Source organism: Ailuropoda melanoleuca, chromosome 9 (genome assembly GCF_002007445.2).
Source record: "Ailuropoda melanoleuca isolate Jingjing chromosome 9, ASM200744v2, whole genome shotgun sequence".
Classification (NCBI taxonomy): Eukaryota; Metazoa; Chordata; class Mammalia; order Carnivora; family Ursidae; genus Ailuropoda; species Ailuropoda melanoleuca.
In genome coordinates this window covers 41,957,488-41,982,631 of record NC_048226.1, presented here as the reverse complement: position 1 = coordinate 41,982,631, position 25,144 = coordinate 41,957,488, and positions in this window count along the sequence as shown.

Sequence of the window (25,144 nt, the reverse complement as noted above, 5' to 3'; positions counted from 1 at the left end):
TTTATCACCCCAAGGAAACACCCATGCCCATTAAGAAGTCACTCTTGACTCCTCTCTCCCTGCCCCTGGCAACCATCAATCTGCTTTCTGTCTCTATGAATTTGCCTATTCTGGATATTTGATATAAATAGAACAACACAATATGTAACCTTTTGTGTCTAGCTTCTTTCCTTTAGCATAATGTTTTCAAAATTCAGGTATGTTGTACCATGCTATCAGTAGTTAATTCTTTTTTATTGCTGAATATTTCATTGTATGTATATACCAATTTGTTTATCCATTCATCCATTGATGGGCATTTGGGGGATTTGCATGTTTTGGCTATTGTGAATGGTGCTGCTATGAATATCTGTGTGAAAGTTTTTGTCTGAACTCTTGTTCTCATTATGCCGGGTTATATCCAGGAGTGCACATGCTGGGTCGTATGGTAATTGTATGTTTAACTTTTTGAGGAACCAACAAACCTTTCCACAATGGTGCATCATTCTACGTTCCTACTGGCAAGGTCTGAGGGTTCTAATTTCTCCAACTCCTTGCCAACACTTACTTTTCTTTTCCTCTCCTTTTTTAAAACATGGTATCTATCCTAATGGCTATGAAGGGAAGTCTCACTGCAGTTTTCACTTGCATTTCCCTAATGACTAATGATGGTGACCATATTTTCTTGTGCTTGTTGGCTAATGGTATATCTTCTTTGAAGAACTGCCCACTCAAGTCCTTTGCCTATTTTTAACTGGGTTGTGTGTCTTTTGTTGTTGCGTTGTAAGAGTTCATTATATTTTCTGTGCTGGACCCTTATCAGATATAGGATTTGCAAATGAACCCACATGCTGTAGGTTCTCTTTTCACTTTGTTGATAATGTCCTCTTCTGCATAAAAGTTTTAAATCTTGATGAAGTCCAATTTATCTATCTGTTTTTCTTTTGGTAGTTGTACTGGTAGGGTCATATCTAAGAATCTTTTGTCAAATCCAAGGTCGTGGATATTTTTCCCTATTTTTTCTAAGAGTTTCATAGTTTTAACTTTCACATTTAGGTGGTTGTTCCATTTGAGTAATTTTTGTACATGGTGTGAAATAGTGGTCCAACTTCATTCTTTTGCATGTGACTATTGGGTTGTTCCAGCACCATTTCTTGAAAAGACTATTCTTTCCCCATTGATAGGTCTTGGCATCCTTGTCTAAAATCAGTTGACCATGGACATATGGGCTTATTTATGGACTTTCAATGCTATTCTATTGGTCTGTCTTTTTATTCTTATACCAGTACAATAATGATTCAATTATTATAGCTTGGTAGTAAGTTTTAAGAGGTGTGAGCCCTCCAACTTTGTTCTCCGTTTTCCACATGACATCATTTAATCCTAATTATTTCAATATAGACCTTGGCTCCAAATATGGTCACATCGGGAGTTAGGGCTTCAACATATGAATTTTGAGGGGACACAATTCAGTATATAGAAAGTACGATGTTAACTGTAGGTTTTTAAAAAAGGTCCTTTGTCATGTTAATGAAGTTCCCTTCAATTCCTAGTTTGCTGAGTGCTTTTAATCATGACGTTTGCCAAATGTTTTTCTGCATCAGTTGAGGTGATCATATGGTTTCCCCTCTTATTCTATTGATGCAATATTCTGGGATGTATTACACTGGTTGATTTTAGTATTTTGAACACCCTTGCATTCTTGGGATAAAACTTAAAAAAAAAAAATCTCACTTGGACATGGTGTATAATCCTTTTACTATGCTGTTGGATTCAATTTACTAGTATTTTCCAAAGTATTTTTACATCTATATTCACAAGGGTTGTTGGCCTGCAGTTTTCTTTTCTTGTGGTGTCTTTTTCTGGCTGTGGTATCAGTGTAATGCAGACCTCGAAAACTGAGTTAAGAGTTGTTCCCTTCTCTTTTAATTTTGGAGTTGTTTGAGAAAAGTGGGTGTTAATTCTTTAAATGTTTGGTAGAATTCAACAGTGAAACCAATTGGTCCTAGACTTTCTTGTGCTTAGTGGTTTTTGATTACTGAAGTCAATCTCACTACCAAATTGTTATATATCTATTTAGATTTCTTATTTCTTCTTATGACAGTTTTGGTAATTCATGTTTCCAGAAATTTGCCTATTTTATCTAGATTATCTGATTGGTTGGCATCCAAATTTTGCTCATAGTATGCTCTTATGATCCTTTTTATTTCTGTAAGCAGGGTTAATTTATGATGTGACACATACTGAAATCCATTCTGTGCAATGTCTGCATTATTGAATCATGATTATATTGATATGTTGGTCATGCTATCTTAGAGTGGCAGTGCCTAGAAATAAAAAACTTCGATGTTCTTTGCTCAGCATCTGGCTTCCTGGGACATTCAAGTAAAGTGTTATCATTTGGAGAGACCATAGTCTCGCCATTTTATCATGCATGCCTGACAAACTGAACTCCAGGATATCATGAAGGATGTAATGGAGTAAAGAAGCAGAAATAATGACAAGATCTGCCACTTATGGGGCTCTGAGAATATTCTAAGCACCATGCTGAACCTTTGTTTTATTTAGTCTGCATCACAGCTCTCCAACGTAGGTACCTACTTTTATCTCATATTTACAAATGTGGGCAAGGAAATTGAGCCTAACTAAAATTAAAAAAGAAAAACAAGACTTTTCCAAGATCACAGAATATGGGGCAGAGGTGAGACTCGAACCCAGGTCTTTCTGTTACCAAGGTCTGTCCTTCTTTTCATCTGACTGCACAGAAAAAATAGAAATTAGTCTCAGTGATTTTCTATAGCCCATGGAGATTTTGACATTTATTCTTCATAGAAGAGTAAGTTTCTCAATTTTCCCAATGACTAGGTTGGACTGAGAACATATTTGAGTTATGGTTATTTCTTGCTTACAAAAAAGAAAAATGTCACAGGATTTTAAAGTCATTGACATCTTTGAGACTTTCTGGGAAGAAGGAAGACTATTTGATAGCTGAACAGCTTAGTTATTTCAAGGTAAAAAAGTTTACGAAGTTCTGAAAATTTCAATGTAGTGTGAAGCACATGAGCTCAAGTTATAGAAACAAATATACCATATTTCAGTCTTTAATGACTCAATAAGGTTCTTATTATTCCAAAGTGGATTTGCTTAGACCAATAAATCTAATAATCTATCTAAAATGTTCCTTTATTTTCTTTTTATGGGTAAACAATAAAACAAACTCTACCTAAAGATAAATGCATTAAAAGAAGATAATTGCCTTTTTAAGAAGAAGCTAAGAGAAGCCTCACTATGTTCAAGATTATCAATGTCCTTGCTGTAGACATTGGACAAAATTATTTCTGATATTTTTGGTATAAGAAAGACAGTTTTGTAAGTCCTAGAACTATGAACTCTACTGTATAGTGCACTCTTGATCTGACAGTTTAGGGGAAAATGATGGTTGCAATAAAAAAAAAATCCAGGCCGATTTTAATTTGGAACATTTGGTGCCTGATTTTAAGCCATTGCCACCTCATTCAAATGTTAGATTTATGAACCATACTCCAAATGATAATGGAATAACTACAAAAAAGTATTATAATCCAGCATTAAATCAAAGGCTAGTAACAATAACACAAAAACACATACATGAGACAATACAAAAGAAAAAATACCTCTGATACAATTTTAGGCTTCATACTTTGGCACTTAATGAAATTTCTCTCTTAGAGAGCAGATGGGAAACAATTATATTTTTACGATATATACAAAACTCTTACGCTTTTCCTCCAAATAGTTCTAAACCTAATTAGGAGAGCAGACAAATTGCTCTAAGCAGATTTTGATGAAGATGGAACTTTGTTCTGTCAACTGGATGTGGGGCTATAAAACACAATAGTCTCAAACATTATTATTGGAATTCCTTTCATACAAATTATTCTCCATATAACACTTTCCCCCCAGGAATCACAGAACATAAATGATGGTAACTATGTAGAAGGAAATATAATTTTTCCTAGAAAAATTCTCCTGTGAAAATTCTTCATGCTTTCTCTGCTCTTATGGTTACTGAGACCATATGGCATGGAGCGTAGTCAAGCATAGCTGAAACGGTAATTCTGAACTCAGACTGTCTGGTTTGAGGCCTGTCTTTGCAGCTAAGATGTGATCTTGCAAAGATCCCTTAAGCTCTCTCTTGCTCTAGGAGACAATAATAATAATATCTACTACATAGAGTTGTTGTGAGGATTAATTGGGTTACATTGACTTCTTGGAACAACACCCAGCATGTGGAAAGCAACCAAAAATATTACTTGTTATGATTATTTTCCTCTAACCTACCTCAATGATCATCTACCAAGTTGTCCTGATGCCAGTCTTACTTCTTTCCCTTCCATCAGCTATCGCTGACTACAGAGATCTTTCTCTCAGAAGCTCACTAACAGGTGACCTTTCTTTAAAAGACATTTAGCTCTTTCCTCTTTTCAAAAATACTTTAAACATTACTGTAATAAGCATCACCGTGTATGTCTCCTAGAACATATACTGAACATAGGTACATCCAGCTATTGGTAAATGACCGGGTCCTAAGATACGTGTATTTCCCCAACACTCCCTATTGCCTGCTAAATTTTTCTCTAAAGCACTTACCCTCATCTACTACTTATTTTTCACTACATATATATCTTTTATATATATCTTATATATAAGGGGGCATGTGAAAGCCCAAGATCATTAAGAGGAGGTGCCCCTCTTCTCTCAGTATGTCACAGAGAAGCATTTAAGATACTTCTGGACATACCGCAGGGCTGTGATTCATAGGATGAAGTCTGGTCCCTTATGTCTTTTACAGTGAGAACAGCCTTGTGTATGCTTATTGGTCAACAGGGCTCTGGCACCAAACAGCCTGGGTAGGGGCAGTTTTCGATGCCTGATTATCTCATGAGAAGAGGCTTCAGGCTGAAAGGGAAAGGAAGCCTCTTTCTGCCATTCTCATGGGAAGTTAAGCTCAGTGGTTGAGGTCAGAGGCAGCCTCTTTTACTGAGCATGAAAAGCCCTCTCCCTCGACCTAAGGGAGGCAAAGCCCAGATCTCAAGGGGCTCATTGACAGGTAACCTGACATTCCAGAATAATACACCAGACAATTCTGCTTGTTTCTCTTCAAGTGTAATATAGAAAGGTAGAATTTACTCCTTTAAAAGCTTACATTTTAATAAGGGCAGATAGCCAAGAACAATTGTTAAGTTATAATCATAATAACAAGAACAACCATTCCTTCCAGTATGTGAGTTGCCAATTTTTACTAAGCCCAGAGCAAAGTTTTTCTGTATATTATTTCACTTAATCTTTACAAGAACCCTAGGAGGTAAGTATTATAAATCCCATATCACATGAAAGAAAAGTGAGGTCGAAAGGAGTTAAGATTTTGTAGGATGCTGTAACAGCAGCTTTCAGGTGAAAATGTGAATTGGTATTTGAACCCAGAACTGTCTGACTCCAAAGTCTATGGTATTTCTAGAATAATATCACGGTGCTCTATCCTCAATGAGATGCAGAATAGACATTTGGAGAGAAAGTTATTTAGTAATAACAAGGGTTAGAAAGAGAGTGAATGAAAGGAGAGCTAGGTAAATAGGAAGATAACAGACTTAGTCCAATCAAATGACCTGTCAGTTTAGGTTCCTCTGGCATCATGAAATGACATTAAGAAAATTTAGGGTGCATTCGTGGCTATATCTGACTCTTGATCTCAGCTCAAGTCTTGCTCTCAGGGTCATGAGTTCAAGCCCTGTGTTAGACTCCAGGCTGAGAATGGAGCCCACTTAAAAAAAAAGAAAGAAAGAAAAAAATAGCCTTTAAATATTATGACAAACCCTATTGCCCTTGTTTCAGCTGGTATCTCTCAAGATAGGGCAAATCGTTTATAGGAATATCATTAACTTTTGTTGACTATTTATAATCAAGGACCACTGAGACTCTTGAGATTTAAGCAAAATATGTTAAGGAAACCCAAATAGCTTCTTGAGGTTTAAATAAAAATGGAGGCATTTCTTTCTTTATTCATCTTTGTTGCTTCTAATCTTGAATTTACTTGATTTCCAAATAAACACCCAAACATGCACGCACACACGCACACACACACGCACACACACACACACACACCCCCCAAAGCTTGAAACTACATAGGCATTCCATTTCTAAAAAATCCCTTTGACTTCCAAACTCCTGAGTTTTCTCATCGGCCCCTCCCTTTGAGGTTGTATGGCCTCTACGCATTTTACTGGCTTCTCCATTCCTTCCCTTCTCTTCTCCTCTCTCATGCTCCTATTGGAAGCAAAACCAATTCTTTTACTTTTTTTCATGCAAAGCAAATCAATAATCAGTATAGGCTTCCTGGGCTGTGACTGTCACCCATGTCTTCGGGGTTTTATCTTTTATTCCAAGTGATTTCTTAATGTATTTTCTTGATCAAGGACTATTTTTTACCTGTATTAGTTATCTATTACTGTCTAACAAATTGCTCCCCAAGCAAGCTGCTTCAAATAAGAGACATTTATTATCTCACAATTTCTGTGGGTAGGAATTTCTGTAGGAATTCAGGAGCACATTATTGGGGTGGGTTTGGCTCAGGTTGCTCATGAGGTTGCTATTAAGGTGTCATCCAAGGCTACTGTTATCTGAGGCTTGACTGAAGCTGGAAGATCCACTCCAAGATGGCTTCCTCACATAGGTGTTGGCAGGAGGCTTCAGTCCTCACAACATAGACTTCTTCATAGATCTCCTGGAGTATCCTCATGGTGTGGCATCCGGTTTCCACCAGAGTGAGTAATCCTGGAAAGGGAAACCACAATGCCTTTTATATCACATTCTTGGAAGTTCCACTCTGTCAATGTTGCAGTATTCTTTTTTTAAAAAAAGATTTTCTTTATTTATTTCAGAGAAAGAAAGGGGAGATTGAGAGAGAGAGAGAGAGAGAAAGATCACAAACAAGGGGAGGGGCAGAGTGAGAGGGAGAAGCAGGCTCCCTGCTGATCAGGTAAACCAATAGGGGGCTTGATCCCAGGACCCTGGGTTTCATAACCTGAGCTGAAGGCAGACATTTAACCAACAGAGCCAGCAAGGTGTCCCAAAGCTGCAATACTCTATTTGTCAGAAGCAAGTCACTATGTACAGCCCAGTCACAAGAAATGGAGATTTGAAGGGAGAAGTCTCAAAGAGTTTGTAGAGATGGATGGAAATAGAGTGTATTATGCTAAGTATTTTTCAGAAAAAGACAAAAACCATATGATTTCACTCATATCTGCAACAAAACAGATGAACATAGGGGAAGGGAAAGAAAAATAAGATAAAGACAGAGAGGGAGGCAAACCATAAGAGACTCTTAAATTTGGGAACAAACTGAGGGTTGCTGGAGGGGCGATGGGTGGGAGGATGGGGTAATTGGGTGATGGGCATTAAGGAGGGCACTTGATGTAATGAGCACTGGGTGTTATATGCAACTGGTGAATCAGTGAACTCTACCCTTGAAACCAATACTACACTATACATGAACTAACTGGAATTTGAATAGTCTTGAAAGAAAAAAAGATTTTGTAGAGATATTTTTTAAAAGATTTTATTCATTTATTTGACAGAGAGAGAGAGACCATGTGAGCACAACCAGGGGGAGCAACAAGCAGAGGGAGGGGGAAAAGCAGGGTCCCTGCCGAGCATGGAGCCTGATGTGGGATTCAGTCCCAAGACCCTGGGATCATGACCCAAGCCAAAGGCAGACATTTAACCTACTAATCCACCCAAGCAGCCCTGTAGAGATATTGTTATACAACTATACTTCTTAAAAGAAACTCTCATTCTAGAATGCATCTTTCATCACATTACACGTGAAACATTTTGCTTTAACTGAGTATAAATTTTACAGCAATGTCTATCATTATAAACACTGAACTTGGTAAAAATCTGCTGCAGTCTAGAGAAGGGTTCATTTTGCTGCAGGAAACATTCAATAAATATTGCAAATAACCTCAGCAAGAACTTTGCCTTATGGGTTCTTTTGTGAGTGTGGTCAAGGCAACAACCATTTCTTTCTGAACACCAACAATGCTGAATAGTAAGCAAGTGACTAGTGCAAGTAACCATAAGCTGTGTTATGATGGGGCAGTAATATCTTTCTAAATATGCCGACTTGTTTAGTATAATTTTGATTTTTTAATATCTTCATGAATATTGCCAAAACCTCTTTTATTAGAAACAAAAATGTTGAGAATAACTCTCTTGATTTTTTTATAATAATTTTTTATTATGTTATGTTAGTCACCATACAGTGCATCCCTAGTTTTTGATGTAATGTTCCCTGATTCATTACTTGTGTATAACACCCAGTTCAGCATGCAATACATGCCCACCTTAATACCCATCACCAGCCTATCCCAATCCCCACCTGCCTCCCCTCTGAAGCCCTCAGTTTGTTTCCCAGAGTCCATAGTCTCTCATGGTTCATTCCCCCTTCTGTTTACCTCCCCCCGCCTTCATTCTTCCCTTTCTTCTCCTACCGACCTTCCTATTTCTTATGTTCCATAAATGAGTGAAGCCATATGATAATTGTCTTTCTCTGCTTGACTTATTTCGCTTAGCATTATCTCCTCCAGTCCCGTCCATGTTGCTGCAAATGTTGAGTAATCATTCTTTCTGATGGCTGAGTAATATTCCATTGTATACATGGGCCACATCTTCTTTATCCATTCGTCTGTTGAAGGGCATCTTGGCTCCTTCCACAATTTAGCTATTGTGGACAATGCTGCTATGAACATTGGGGTGCACATGGCCCTCCTCTTCACTACGTCTGTATCTTTGGGGTAAATACCCAGTAGTGCAATTGTTGGGTCATAGGGTAGCTCAATTTTTAACTTTTTAAGGGACCTCCACACTGTTTTCCAAAGCGGCTGTACCAACTTGCATTCCCACCAACAATGTAGAAGGGATCCCCTTTCTCCACATCCTCTCCAACATTTGTTGTTTCCTGCCTTGTCAATTTTTGCCATTCTAACTGGCGTAAGGTGGTATCTGAATGTGGTTTTGATTTAAATTTCTTTGATGGCTAATGATTTTGAACATTCTTTCATGTATCTGGTAGCCATTTGTATGTCTTCATTGGAAAAGTGTCTGTTCATATCTTCTGCCCATTTTTTGATTTGATTATTTGTTTCCCATGTTGAGTTTGAGAAGTTCTTTGTAGATCTTGGATACTAATCTTTTATCTGTAGTGTCATTTGCAAATATCTTCTCCTATTCCATGGCCTGCCTCTTAGTTTTTTTGACTGTTTCCTTGGCTGTGCAGAAGCTTTTTATCTTGATGAAGTCCCACAAGTTCATAACTCTCTGATTTTTTATGATTTCATTTCTCAACTACTGGTTTTACTTTAACATGAAAAAAAAAGAATATGTGTTCATTTTAGTTAAAAAATCAAAGAGACTTAAGTCTAATCAATATGATAATTATCCTTTGTTTCCTCCCCAAAAGAATATATATTGCTCCATCAATTAAAAAGTGAACAAAAATCAGTCTACCAATCAGTTGTTTTGCCATTATAAAACGCAAAATGTCAATTTGACGACTTGTGTCATTTAAGTGAATCAGTGCGATGTTTTGACATCAAATATACAACACTTTCTCTCTTATTTCTCTTGGGTGAAATTGCATTCAAGGGAAATGGTTCTATTTAATCTAGTTTCTTTCATTAAAAGCAAACAAAGCCCGTCTGACAGTGGAGCCAAATGGCCACATTGACACCTGCCACTGTACTCTGTCGTCACCATGTGCCATGTTCTGTAAATAATTCCATGAGCTCCTCTCTTTGAGAAGTCTGGACACTAAGATTAATTTCCTATTGCTAGTGGATGAGCACATTCAGGATTAAACTCCAGAACTGTTGATTCATCATTGCTGATTAGGACTTCTACTTAATGTCTTCGTTCGGGTTGGAAAAGTTTCTCCTGTGTGGCCAGTAAAGGCTGTGAGGAATGCAGTGCTCTTTGGTAGATGGGTCCTATTATGGGTTTCTGCCAATCTTCTTCTTGGGTCTGTGGGATTCCAAAAGAGACACAGGACCGCTGCATAATCCTCCTAAGCATCACAGGAGAGAGCCCCTAAGAATACTGAGCCATAGTATTTAACTCATCAGTAGTAATTGTTGGGCTTCAGAATACAGTTGCATTGTTTAACCAACATAATTTCAAGGAGTCACAGAAAAGCATAATTACTAAGCTCTAATCTTTCAAACATATCTCTGCAGGTTGGGGCTGTAGATGTCAACACAATAGCCTTTTCAAACTCTGGGAGTGTGTGTGTGTGTGTGTGTGTGTATGACTGTATGAATTTCAATAGCCAGTTTGTATTTTCAGGGTTATTGACATCTTTTTCTCTGATGATATAAGGTCAGAAGTAAAGTATTGCAAAGGGAATTTTTAAAGGGAACAAGAACTCCAAATAAATAAAACATGGATAGAGTCACTGTAACTCTAGCTTCCCGAAGAAAAAAAAAGACTCTGAATAGGTCAGGTGAAGGAGCCCCTGCTGTACTTGGCTACAAGCAGTGTGCTGAACTCCGTAGCTATAATGCTGGCCCCGGACAAGTCACCTAACCTTCCCGCTCTTCATTTGTACATGAGGAGGGAGTAGTAGGGGCTCATATAAAATACTTAAAACAGGTTCCGACACACCGTAATTGGTCAATAAATGTCATCTCTTATCATTTGTAGAAAACAGAAGGAGAAAACCAACCACTTCATAGCTATTTGAATTGTTGATCTTTAAAATTTCTCAAACTTTTTAAAGAGTCCAGCCTTTGGCTAGGCTGCCAGGACTTTTTGACATTTTCCCTGCAGTATGACGTAACTTCAGGGATGCAAATGCAGGCTGCATCCTTAGTGAGTGGCAAAGTTTTACTTATAAAAAAATCATTTAAAACAATCTGGACAAGATTCAAGTCTGTACTTTTTTAATTCTAAAGGCATTTTTTAAATCCAAGGTTGGTGCTTTCTTTGAAAACAATCGCCTGTTTCATGTAGACGCCAATGCTATGCATTCGTATTTGTATTCTGGTTGCTGTGCAGGGAGCAGACTGAAGGCGGATAAAGGTAGATGCACACAGACCTACTGGGAGACAAGAGAGGGTAGTGGCAATGGCACCAGGTGAAAGGTCAAATTCTGGATCCTGAATTTGAGCTTAGACCTACTCTATATGATGATAAATGAGCTGGGATGTGAGAAAGGACATGAGTCAAGATGACTACATGTTTTGGGTTTGAGTAATTAGGAGAATGGAGTTGCCTTGCTCTGAGATGAGGACTGCTTGGAAAGTGGTGTGGGAGGGAATGTCAGGAGCTCAGGTTTGGATAGTTTATATTTGAGATGCCTCTTGGGCATCTCAATGCAGACAAGGAGATATTGGGTGGTAGCGTTATCAGATTAAAGCACAGGACACCCAGTTAAATTACAATTCCTAATAAACACCCAAACTAGTTTTCGATAAATACAAAACAAGTAATTTCATTGTACTTACTTCTACCAAAAAAAATATGCTTGGCTAGTTGAAAATTCTTAATTTTACTGGATGACCTCCATTTTTATTTGATGAGTCTGACAATCCTATCAAGTGGGCAGTTGAATGGTGAGGAAGAGGTCACAGGCTGGAGTGATCAACCTAAAGACCATCTTTGAAGTCACGTGATTGAATGACATCATCAAAGGAGTAAACTCAGGCAGCAGTGAAATTGATCCAAGGGTGGAATCCTGACACTCAGGGTAGAGGTCAGGTGATGAGGAGAAATAGTAAAGAATCCTAAGGAGAGAGCAGAAAGTTAGGAGGGAAACCAGATGAGTGTAGACAGGAAGCCAAAATAAAGCAAAGTTCTCAAGCAGGAAGGACCACCTGCATCTGTAGCTGCTGATAGGTGAAGGTCGGTGAAGGTGAGGACAGAGAAGGGCTGAAACAAGGAAGACATCCTTAATGACAAAAATGCTCTTTCTGGATTGAAAATGGGAAGTGCTAATTAAGCATGTGTTCAGAATTCTTTTGGAGACTGCAAATAGGGACAATTCTTCCAAGGAGTTTTATAAAGTGAAGAAAAGGAATATGTCATTCCCTGGAAAGGAAAATGAAGTCAAAAGGTTTACTTTTTTTATAAAAGAAATAACAGAATGTTTGTGTGCTAATCAGTCTGATACAAAGATAAAGAAAATTAATGATGCAGGGGGCAGAGGGGAGAACAGCGGGAGAAACAGCCATGTAAGGAAAGAAGAAATGAGCTCTAGAGAGAAAATGGAGGGACCGACGGGACAGAGGTACACAGTGACTGGGGCTAAGAGGGTACAGAGAGGTAGACAGAGTGGCGGTCGTCCTTAATGGATGTTCTCTTCTGATTGCTTTATTTTTCTCAGTGAAGAGGAAGCCAGGTAGCATTTCGCTGAGAATGAGGATTGATGGGAAAGAGGCCTATAACCCTTTGTCTCTTAATCTATCTCTCAACATTTTTGCAGTTTCATCTTTTCCAAATTTGTTCTTTTGTCTGTTACAAAACCTTGATTTTTTTTTTTAAGAGAGAGACAGAGAGACAGAGACTAAGGGGGGAGGGGCAGAGGGAGAGAGAGAACACAAAGTAAGCTTCATGCCCAGGGTAGCGCCTGCCCCGAGGCTCCATCTCATGACCCTGAGATCATGACCTGGGCTGAAATCAAAAGTTGGCTGCTACCAACAGAGCCACCCAGGTGCCCCTAAAACTTTGATTTTCTATTTTGTTTCTAGCTTGTTTTCTATCTGATTTGATGGTGCATGTGTCCGATCTCCCCCCAGAGTTGGTAAATTCTCTAAGGGCAGTGTTCACACTAGCTCCTGTGTGAACTCCTATGCCTTATCATAGCAGATGGGCAACGAAGATTTATTAAGAGAATTAAGATTTTTTTTAAATGAAATGCACTGTAATCACCAAAAACTCTTTTATTTAGGCGAAAAACTATTTTTTTCCAAAGATCCACTGTATATTGTGGGAGAATCAGATAAATAGATTAATTCTTTCATCTAGCAGTTATAAAAATGTGCGTTGTCGAAAACATTGTAAAACTATACTGGCAATGTACACTGAACCAAAAAACCACTTCAATGTGCATAAAATTGTTAAATAGCATAAACATAGCAATTACGGTTCAAAGTGGAAAGAAAAAAATTTTGAAATAAAGCCTTATAGATTGCAAACAGTAAGCAATATATCCTGCAAAGAACTTTAAGTACAATTTTAAAACATGGAATTTTAAAAATGTTGCCAACTGTATTCTTCTTAAATATTAACCAGGTGAAATGATAGATATTTTCAAAAGAGAGAGGGAATATAAATAATTATTGTCAAGAAATCACCATATATTAGTGGCTAAAAACGTTGATATGCTAACATATTTACAAATAAAATAATTGAGAGCTGTATTTGGTAAAAAGGTTAGGCATTAACTTCAAAAGTATATATAATTATGGCTCTCTTTATTTTAGAGTATAGATTTAACCACACACTATGCAAATTAAAAAGATATTATATTCGGTGTTTATGTAATTGTGCGGTATTTCCTCTAAAATTATAGTGAAAATATCTATAATTAAATAAATGCTCTCTCCAATTACTGAAAAGTCTCATAATCTTTTTGCCTCTATAAACAAAGACCTATTGTAACATCCTTAAAAGAGTTAGCCATTCATGACAGTTTTACACATTTCCACTCTCTTTTACTTTAAAATCTTTTCCTTCCCCCTCTATTCCTTTTTAGAAAGAAGAAAGAACAAATTAAGTCTGCGAAGACGAGTTTCTACATAGACACACGAATGTTCAATAATCAGCGATAATGCCAATGTATTCCTCCACTATTACAAATGAGCTAATTGTTTTAAGTTTACATATGACACTTTTTTTAGAGAGAGAGAGAGAGCACAAGCAGGGGTCACCGGGAGGGACAGAGGGAGAGGGAGAGGGAGAGAGAGAATCTTAGGCAGGCTCCACACCCAGCGTGGAGTCCAATGCAGGGCTTGATCTCACGACCCGGAGATCATGACCTGAGCCAAAATCAGGAGTCAGATGCTTACCCAACTGAGCCACCAGGCGCCCCTACATATTCCACTTTTAACACTAAAACCATTTCAGGTATTTCTAACATAAGATGAGGTTTTAGTTATTTTTAATCAATTCATCGCTCTTCCATTTGTGCACTGATGCCCAATAATGTCAGAGAAGCGCTACATCTGGATCCATTTTCAAACTATTTGATGTAACTATTTTCAAAAGAACACACAGAACGATAAAACAATTCATCAAGTTAAAGTTTAAGCTTATTCTTTTTTTTTTTTAAAGATTTTATTTATTTATTCAACAGAGATAGAGACAGCCAGTGAGAGAGGGAACACAGCAGGGGGAGTGGGGAGAGGAAGAAGCAGGCTCATAGCAGAGGAGCCTGATGTGGGGCTCGATCCCAGAACGCCGGGATCACACCCTGAGCCGAAGGCAGACGCTTAAAGGCTGTGCCACCCAGGCACCCCCAAATCATAGGACTCTTAACTGGGTGCTCACATTTCTGTGTGCTATAGGTTAAAATTTACTTTTCCATCTCCTTTCTATAGTAATTGCCCAAGTTTACTCTTTTTTACTCTCCACAAAAAATTTCATGGTTGAGAATCATTTTGTTTTCCTTGGGATTATATTCATGTCTATAACCCCAGCTTGGATCTTGCATCAATGCCTACAACATGGGCAGAGCACCCACCTTCTGGTGATCTGCCCCACCCCCCACGCCACCGTCTAAGCAAAGACTACCTAAGCCGTGGAGTTCTTTACTTCTCTTCTGTGTCTCCTTAGTCCCATGTATTATCTCTATTATAACACTCATCACGCTGGACTCTCATTAGTATGCTGTCGCATGTTCCCCTTTAGAGATAAAGACAAACACCTGACGGTGGATTCTTTGTGCCCAGGAAGTCCCCTCAATACTTCCCAGCATTGTTCAAAGGCCCATGCACAGCCGCAGACCACATCTGAAGTCAATAATTTGTGGCCACCCATGTTTTTGTCTCATGAAGAAAGAGTACCCTATCCAACTGAAAGAGGGTCAGAAAACCTCTTCTTTTCCCCAAGTCAGAGGGCTCAGGGCCCTGTAAAAAATCAGTTATTTCATTTGTACCCAGGGGCTAGTTTTGGAGGTGGCCAAAGTGCTATTTTTTAGCTCCTTAGGCTTTTCTTTCTATACTAATTCGAAGCCTGCAATCCCAGAAAATGTTCAAGGCAGTAAGAGAATGGAAGAGGCTGATGGCAGACTGCTGTATTCTGGGGAGTATCCCCCTTCCTCCGTATTTTGTGTTATCAGCAGGAAGAGTCCTAGAAATAGGGTAAGATGGCTATTATCATTTCTAATATAGATCTGTTTTTCAGAACCTCAAAGAACCAAACAGAAAGCAACGGAGAAGATCCGCATCAGTTCAACGGTAACCCAAGGCCTGGGCCATACAAGAATTGTCAGGAACCGTTTGCATTAACCTTCTATTTAGAGACAGAGGAATCTGAATGCAATTGCCTGGTGACCATTTAGCACAGTGGTTAAGTATTAAGCATCCTGTTTATCTGGAGTCATTCACCCTGAGTTTTAATCTCAGATTTACCACTTTTTAGTTACATGGTTTCAGATAGTCGTTGGTGCCTTAACTGACATTCCTCGGTTTCCTCCCCTGTGAACTTAAAATAATAATATTCATATTTAGGGTGACAATGAAGAGCAGACTGTCACTCTATGCCAGATCTCTGGGTCTAGAACATTATACAATTGTTATTTTATTTTTACAAATACTCTATGAGTCAACTCTAATACTTGCTTCATTTTATATAGGAGCAAACTGAGGTTGAGAAGTGGTAACTAACGTCTCCAAGGTTGTACAGCAAGGAAGTGGTAGAGCCGGGGCTCTGAACCAAGTCTATTTTACTCCAAGCCCCCACCCCCTGCGCTGTCCAAGCAGCACCAGCACAGAATTAATGAGGCAAACATGTAAGCCCCCAGCACAGCCCTCACCCTCGCTGATATGCATTCCAGTGGTAAGAGATATTATTTGGCATGATTTTGAGGTATACACATATTGTGTTTCTCTAAAATCATGACAAGGGAGATGATTGAGTGCGGCATAGCTCAGTTGCTCTTGTTTGGTTCCTGATTGTTCTAATGGCCTACCTTGCAACGTGAGGCAAGGCTCTTACCTAATTGTACCCCGTTTTCTTCATCTTAACAACAAAGTAATCTGAAATAATAGCAATTGGTTATCTTATAGTAAATGTGAGCTTAAGACTTAAGGGTCTTCGTCCTCGCCCTGCTTCGGACCCCAGGTCTCGTTTCCAAGTGGAAAAGCATTTCTGCTTTACAGTTTTTACAAGAGAACATGAATGAAGTGGTATTGAGAGTGTTTATACCTGGTCTCATTTAGAAATATTATGAAAGCATGTGTCAGAAATAATCACACTTTTTAAAATAATGAAATGTTTCACTATTCGAAGATACTTGTGTATTGTCATTTTTCTTCTCATAATGCAAAGAATATAATAGATGTTTCTTTAAAGATACGCAGTACTGCTCAAGAATTAGGCAGGAATAAAAACAAAAGAAGAATGCTAGGTAAAAGATGCTTTCTAGTGTAGCAGTTTATTTTGTAATGATAAATCTTACAAAAAGATTTTCAGGATCTAAGGATAACAGATACAAGTTGGCTAGTAGTGCAAGCTATATAACTTTTTAGTTCTTAGTTTAAATTTTGGAAAGTCCTTATTAAAGAACCAGGTCCTTTTGAAATTTTATTTATTAACACATTAACATAAAATGAAATTGAAGACTTGATTCAAAATTTTTACTTGTCTGAGTATAGAGGAGGGGACACTGTTATAATCTTTATATATTAATTGGAATACAATTATTATTTGTCCATTAAACGACCACTGTTCCCAAAGTTGTAATATTTTAAAACCACCTCCAAAAAACCAAGCAAGGGACAATTAAACAGCATATGGTGTGTTAAGGAAATCACGCTGCCCTGTTCCAAGGTATTACTTACAGAAAAAGAAACATTTATTTAAATGTCCCATATGAATAGCCTGTCTTAAAAACCAGTGTTACAGTCTGGATCTACTCAAGCAATAATTTGGTGATAAATATTCAATTGGTTACTCTCACCAGATACAAAGGAAAGCCTTGAAATTTATTTCCAATTAGACATACACACTAATTTATGTTTATCACCTTTCTTGCAAATTGGTAAATCTTACTTCTCGCAACTCTATTTTGTATGATAAGGGACAGACCTATCCAAACCCAAAACAAAAGCCAAACAAACAAACATTCTTTCTGTAGCCTCTGGAATTAATCAGATACATGGAATAGACCACTGTGGAAACTGAAGACATTAACATGCTTCCTAAAAGATACTTTTGTTCCATCCACTTTTATTTTACCAGCCCAGGGAAATAAAAATAGCCAGAAGAAAAGTAGCCAGGTGACTCAATGTAGTATTTCTCAATGGATGGCCCACAGGTAGGAATCATCTGAGAGGTTAAAATTGCCTATTTCTGGGCTTCACCCTAAATTCACCGAAGCCTCATGAAAATAAAAGCACAAAATGTGACCCCATGGGAACCATGAGCCGTAAAGTTTGGGTCGGGGGGGAAAGCTGATTGTGCAAGCAGTTTGCTCATGAAGCCTCTTTGCATATATTAGCTTGCCTTTTATTAAAAAGGGGGATTATGTCTAAATAATCCTTACGTTGTTGTTAGCTAGGTCATCACCTGGTATATGTTTTAACCGCAAAGATGTTAGAATGTCTGAGAGATGTATATGAATATAAGGTAATGACCTTATATTCAAGAGACCATGGAATGCCAGGAAATTTGAAATGATTAGGATAGGTACTACAATGGACAATGCACTGATGGCTCAAGGTGAGATCTCAATGCTTCTTTGATGCAAGATGTTGGAGCATAGAAAAACCTGCCAGCACCTGTGGGAAGTGGAACTTCTGGCCTTACAGCTGTTTTCTGGGGTCCTCTTAACAGACAGGTAGAAAGAATGGAATCCTATCTATTTGACAGATTTAAAAACATATCTCACTGCACATTCCCTCTGTAAAGGAAATTTGCCTGAAGTCAGGATTTAAACAAAAAAAAAATTTTTTTTTTACATGCTAGCCAGTAATAGTAAGACTTTTCATTAAGTGAGATAGTAAAAAAATTTTTTTTTAAATCTACTCAGAGTTTGGTCTTCTTTTACTGTGCACTGAAAACATCTCAACTGATATATCAAGCTTAAGGGAATGCTCAGAAACACAGATATAACTTTTGTATAAAGATTGCCATGTTGATTATAATACCAAAGATGGAAATAGCATTAGTGATTATGGCACGACATGGACACTAAAAACACGACGGGAAGTCCAAACAATATTTAATGGCATTGGAAAATAGATAACAATATTTTCTCAATTCTCAATTTAGTATAGAGGATAGGACCTGAATTTTTAAATATATATAAATATGTTAAAAAGGAAATAGATACAAAAAATGCTAGCAATTCTTATCTCTTAATTTTAGATAACTTAAAATTTGTTTCTTATTATCTTTCAAAATGTTCTAAATAACTTACAGTGAATAGCAACTCTTTTATAATGAGAAAGTAATTAGGAATCCAGTTAAGAATAGTTGGGATGCCGGAAGAATATACTGAAAAATTAGTGATTAATGGCAACATCTTTACCACTTTGAATAAAGCTAGGGGAGAGCCCTGTCCTTCCATGCCTGACATGTGGTGTGGGATTTCCACACTTATGTGGTACAACGAAGCAGAGCAGAAGGGAGAACTCTACATCTTTAGATGACATTCTTTTTTCTTTTCCTTTTTTGCAGGGGACAGAGAAGGAGTATATACAATTGGAACTCTGTTTCAAAGGATAAGGAAATGGACACAATGAGGTTAAGACTATGTGTAGGACCATGGCACTGGCATTTCAGCAAGGCTAGCCTGAGGCATGAAACTCAGCCCCCAGCTCAGCTTTCCAACTGCAGTGTTTCCTGGCCCCACATGCTTGATGCCAGAGAGTTCCTCTCCTGTTAAAGTGAAATATTGAGCCATGTGCTAGAATCATATACTTTCCTCTCAAAATATTTGACCAACAAAACAGGATTAAAATTGTGTTGGCAAATGTGGGCTATAATGATTTTACCTATTAGGAGCTATTCATCTGTATTTTTTTTTTTTATCATTTCAGATGTTGTTTGTGGAAGGAGAATGTGATTACTTGCCAAAATCTACATTATGTCATCTGCTCTGTTCTATAAACAGATTACACATACTGTACAGACATAAGCTGTGGGCTGTGGTTAGCTAATTATGTTTAATGCAAATACACACACATGTACAATTCATTTTAAAGGGATCAATTATAAGTGCTATATTTTAGTTACAAGAGCTTTTGGAAATACCTCATCATAGCAGTATACCAGAGCCATTTGACAGATTTTTTTTTTTTTATTAATGAATACAAACCATTTGGAATAGTGTATGCAAAACTGATTTTTGAGAAAGTATTCACTAATTACACAAATATTATGAGATGATTTGGTAAAATATAATCTATATTACACATAGGTTTCGTCCAGGTGGGTGCATTTGTTGCCAAAACATAGCATTTCTATTTTTATTTCAAATCTAGCATATAAACTGTTCACAAATACACTCATTTGACGATTAAAGCTAAACAGCAAAGCATAGCATTTGCCTTGGCAGCAAATAATTTAGGCTACAATTTAAAGATAAAAGACTTTTGTTTTTAGAAAAAGTTAAAAAAAATCCCACCATGTTGTACAGATGCAACGTCTGTATGGTTCCCTCGAGCTTCTGTCCACTGTGACAGAGGCTTCTCTTCACCTTCGGTGATATAATCTGACTTTGAAGGAGGCAGTATGTAACCAGGTGCAAAATGACATCTAGCCTCCCTGCAAGCTACAAGTGGCCATGTGATAATTCTGGCCAATGAAATGAAAGTGGAAGTTTCTGAGCGTTCTAAAAAAGCTTTCTAAAAGAGACCCAATTCGCTTGTACACAGCTTTTGTTCTCCTTCTTTTTCCTCCCTAAAATGCTGAATGTAGAGAATCTAATTGGTGAATATGGGATGACAGCCATGAATCTGAATGCTGCCCCATGGGGTACCAGACGGAGAGCTGAAAGGTGCTGTCTCACAGACGGGGCTCCCCGGAGTCACCTATACTGGCCTGAGCCGCCTATCTCTGGGCGTCTTGTTTCATTTTTTTTATTTTTCAAAGTTTTGGAAACAATCTATTCAGCTGAGTGTCTGTGATTTGGATATCCTGTAAAATGAGGCAAAAGTGCGTTCCTTCCTGACGGAAGTGCCGATTATGACTGTTAGCAGAAGTTTATTGTTTAGTAGATGTTGTTAAAGTCACTTAAGAATCAATCGCTCCCAATTTATGAAACAAAGAATGTTTGGGTGACTCAAAAATCTAAAAAATTTCTCCTTCTCGCCATCAAACACATTGATCCTTTGGCTTTAGAGGAAGACTTTTTACTTCTGAAGACTATTTTTCCTTATTACAGACTCTTCTTTATAAACCATGGTTCCTAAATATGGACATTCATGAACGGGCTTCGCGTCTCCTAAAGTTGTCTAACAGCTCCAGTATTGTAAAAGACATTTAATGCCATAAACTGATGTTTATCATGAAGGTGTTCATATTCCTCTTTAAAGAAAAAAAAAATCTCAGTGATAATCAAGGCCACATGTTCTATTCTATAGCCTAAAGAAGCTTATAAGGATTTCCATTGGAATTCATTCCTAATATGAAACTCATTGAACTAAAACATCTGAATTCTTATATCTGATTCATAAATCAGTTATTAAAGTCCAGAAATTCGGTGAAATATCAAAATCAATACTTACATGGATAAAATTTAAGTGTACTTTGTTCAGCATCTCCTTGGAGAAATCACTGGACACCGCAAAATGGAGATAATGGCTTTTATCCTACTCTACCATAATTACTTCATGTTTTATAACTATGCTTCGAGATCAAACTAGGCAAAAGCTAGGTTTACAGACTAAATGAATTCTGAATATTTCTCTATATAATATTGGTTTTCTTGTTGTTGTTGTTGTTTTTACCTGGAAATACATATAAATTTATTTCTCAATTCACATTAAATTTTCTCTAAGATCAATATTTTTAAAACTGCTTTGTTCATCGTATTTAATCTCCTTATAATTTGTGCAATGCTTCATTACCATCATCATTACTGAGCATTTGTGATGTAATTGGACAGTCCTGGTAAGTGATAAGAAGAGGGAACCACAAAGCCAAAATGAATGAAGGCGCACATCCCTTACGTATCCTCAGCATTTTATTTTTCATAGTTCTTTTCATCTATCAAAGGCAGTATGGTGAGTAATTTCAAATGTCAAATTTAAGTGTGTCAGGTGAAAATTGGGGTAGGTTGGATGTTTGAGATTACCAAACAGATAGGGAAAGCATTAACCTTTAAAAGCTTTCATTTATGTATTTCCACCTGGATCACATAAAATACGTTCTATTGCCCTTTTCATGCGATTTCCTGGAACTCTGCTGGAATTGTGCTAAGTTTACATTTGAGTGAGGTATCAATAATAAACTATTTGAAACAAAGACTTAAACCTAGATCTTGATTGTGAATGAGATCCCTGGGAATGAAATAAGTCTAAATCAGTATGCAAAGTTGTGCTTTTATAATAATGTAAATAATGTGTAGTAACATCACTCCTTATTTCTACACAAAATTCTTAGATCAATCTTGCTACTGCCTGCCTCCCATGTATTGAACAGTCTAAGATGGGAAAGCTAGAATCAGGTTTGACTTAAGAGATGATGTACAGTCTAGCATAATCTAGCAGATAAAGGGTATAACCATAAACATCACACTTGCTCATGGCTATTATGTCATCAATTATTCAAAACAAATAATCTGCTATTTAATGAAAATTCACTTTGTATCATAAAAGATCTCAATCTCAGTGTTTAGTTTTCTCTCCTATGGATTTTTTTTTATCTCATTGTTAATCTACTTTACTGAGGCTTATTTTATATACAATAAATACACCAATTTTAAATATACAGTTTAATGAGTTTTAACTTATAAATACATTTAGATAACCTCCACCTCAGTCACAATATAAAATATCTCCATCAACAGAAAATGTTTTCTTGTGCTTCTGTGCAATCTTCCCAGCCCCTGTCCCAGGCAACCCCTGATTTGTTGTCACTATAAATTTATATAGATTTAAATTTTCATATAAAGGAAATCAGACAGAGTTTTGCCTTTTTTTTTTCCTTTTCTTTTTCTTCTTTCTTTTTTTGCTTGGAATAAGGATTTTAGGATGTATCTATGTTGTGTGTAACAATAGCTTATTCCTTTTGGCTGAACAGTATTCCATCATATGGATAAACTATTGTTTGCTTATTCATTCACCTGTTGATGGACATATTGGTTGTTCACAGTGTTTGGCCATTACAACTAACACTGCTGTGAACATTCATGTACAAATCTTTGTGTGGGCATAAGTTTTAATTTACCTTGGGTAATCACCCAGGAGGGGGATTGCGGGGTCATACGGTAAGTAGTTTTAATAGTACAATATCTACCAAATTGTTTTCCAAAGTGGTTGTACCATTTTATATTCTACCAACAATATGAGGTCATTCCAGTTCCTGCATACCCTTGTAACCTCTTGATATTGTCAGACTTTTTGATTTTAGAAATCCTGGTGGCATATAGTGAGAAATTGTGGTTTGAATCTGAATTTCCCTGATGACTACAGATGTTGAGCATGTTGGACTGATAACACTTCTATTTTGTAGGATTCCTAATTTTCAACTCTCATTGATTAGGCATATATCAACGATGTTGTTATCATCATTTATTCCTTCTTTCTCTGTCCAAACCCCTCCGTTTTCTACAGTTCTCCCAGCCCTCCCAGATATGCAATGATTTAGTCAGGATCTCTATTGGGAGATGGTACTCCCTTAGAGGTTAACACAGTTCTAATAAATTAGAGGGAAAAAGAAATTATTTCCTTACCATGTAAGAAATATGTACTTACAAATTCATGCAATCCACCAAGAAATAAAACTGAAGATGAAAACTACTCCATGGGCTTATTCTGGAGTGTCTATTATGTTAATTTCTAGATAACAAAAAAAACCCTCAGTGCTTTTACATTTTATCAAGGTTTTGGGGGGTCATTTCTATCCATATAGTTTTGTAAAAATACCATGTCTATGCTTCTGACTTGTTCTTTCCACTCTCAATCATTCTCAGGCCACCTGGATATATATTCAGATTTACCTTCAGAACTTCAGAGCCGTACTTAAAGTTCTGTCCTTTGGTAAATGTGTCTGGGTCATTGTAGTCTCTTTCTTGTGTGTTCTCTAATTACTCTGAACTTTCCACTGTTATGATACTTGGCAAATTGTGTAGTAAGCACCTGTTCATGTATCTGACTCCACAACAGACCTTAAATACTTAAAAGAAGGAATACATTTGACAAATTTTTACACCCCTAAATCATAGCACAATATTTAGCTTCAGAATAAATTAGAATTAAATCCTCATTTTAGCTAATAACCTTAATATATTTCTCATTTACGATTTGCCTATTTCACGGCCACAGAGATGAGTAGAAAGAAGAGAAAAATATTTATTTTCCTTGTATTCAACTTATGCATGAATTAGTTATCCAAGTAGATTGTGAACAGGGTCAATTTGGAGTTCTGTCTTGCATAGATTTCAGTGCAGTTTCTTTCTTTCTTTTTTTTTTTTTAAAGATTTTATTTATTTGACAGAGAGCACAAGCAGAGGGAGGGGGAGAAGCAGGCTTCTTGCTGAGCTTGAACCTAGGGTCCTGGGATCATGACCTGAACTGAAGGCAGATACTTAACCAGATGAACCATCCAGGTGCCCCAGTACAGTTTCTTGTTTGTTGATGTAAATGGTCAGGAAATGTTAAATGAATAAAAGAACAAAAACTGAAAAAAAAAAAAAAAACCACAAAATTCAAACTGGTACTTACTTTTCAATATACTTAAGTAAAATCAAGCATAGAGAGAAAAGAATAAGAAACATTTCTGAGATAGAAATCCTTAAATATTTTAAAATAATTATTACTTAAGTTTTAGTTATTTATGATGGAATTTCAGAAATGAAACTTCCCTGGAGAAAGGCAATGGATTAGGCATGGCCTCAAAGTGGCTGAGAGGTACTACTAATTAATCTAACTTCTGAAGAGTATCTTTAGATCGTGATGGATTTTATATGTAATCAGTATCAGTATTTTTCTTGTAATTATGAATAGTACATGCAAGCTTGGAATTTTTTTCATCTTTTAGTGTTAGATTCAATATACAACATTTTTTTAGAAAAGCAGTAATTTCTGTATTTCATGGACTTTAATATAAAAAGTGTTCATAAAAGAAAGCGTAGAGGGGGGCTCCTGGGTGGCTCAGTCGTTAAGCGTTTGCCTTCAGCTCAGGGCATGGTCCCAGGGTGCTGGGATCGAGCCCCGCATTGGGCTCCCTGCTCTGCTGGGAGCCTGCTTCTTCTTCTCCCACTCCCCCTGCTTGTGTTCCCTCTTTTGCTGGCTGTCTCTTTCTCTGTCAAATGAATAAATAAAAATCTTTTAAAAAAAGCATAGAGGATGAAATAGAATCTTTTGTAAATTATCACTGGTCACAAAAGAGAAAGCAGGCCTACAAAAAGAATCAAGTTCAGAAATTTTTCAAACATATTCATTTAGAAGACTTTCTTGTGTGACTAGTTTGATTTCAATAACATTAAAGATCTAGAATAAATAATATTTAAGAGATTTCAGAGAAACAAAAAAATAATGAAATTGTTTCAAATGTCTTTGACAATTGTAGTTCTTTGCTTTATACTCAAATTATTCTATGTTGAGAAAAATAAAATGATAAAATAATGCAAAAGTAGAGAAAAGAAGAAATGGTGTACTGATATAATTAAATCCTGAACATCTCTTCCATAACAAAATGTATATTCATTGAAATCTAGTATTTTATGGTTGATCTCCAGGTTAGA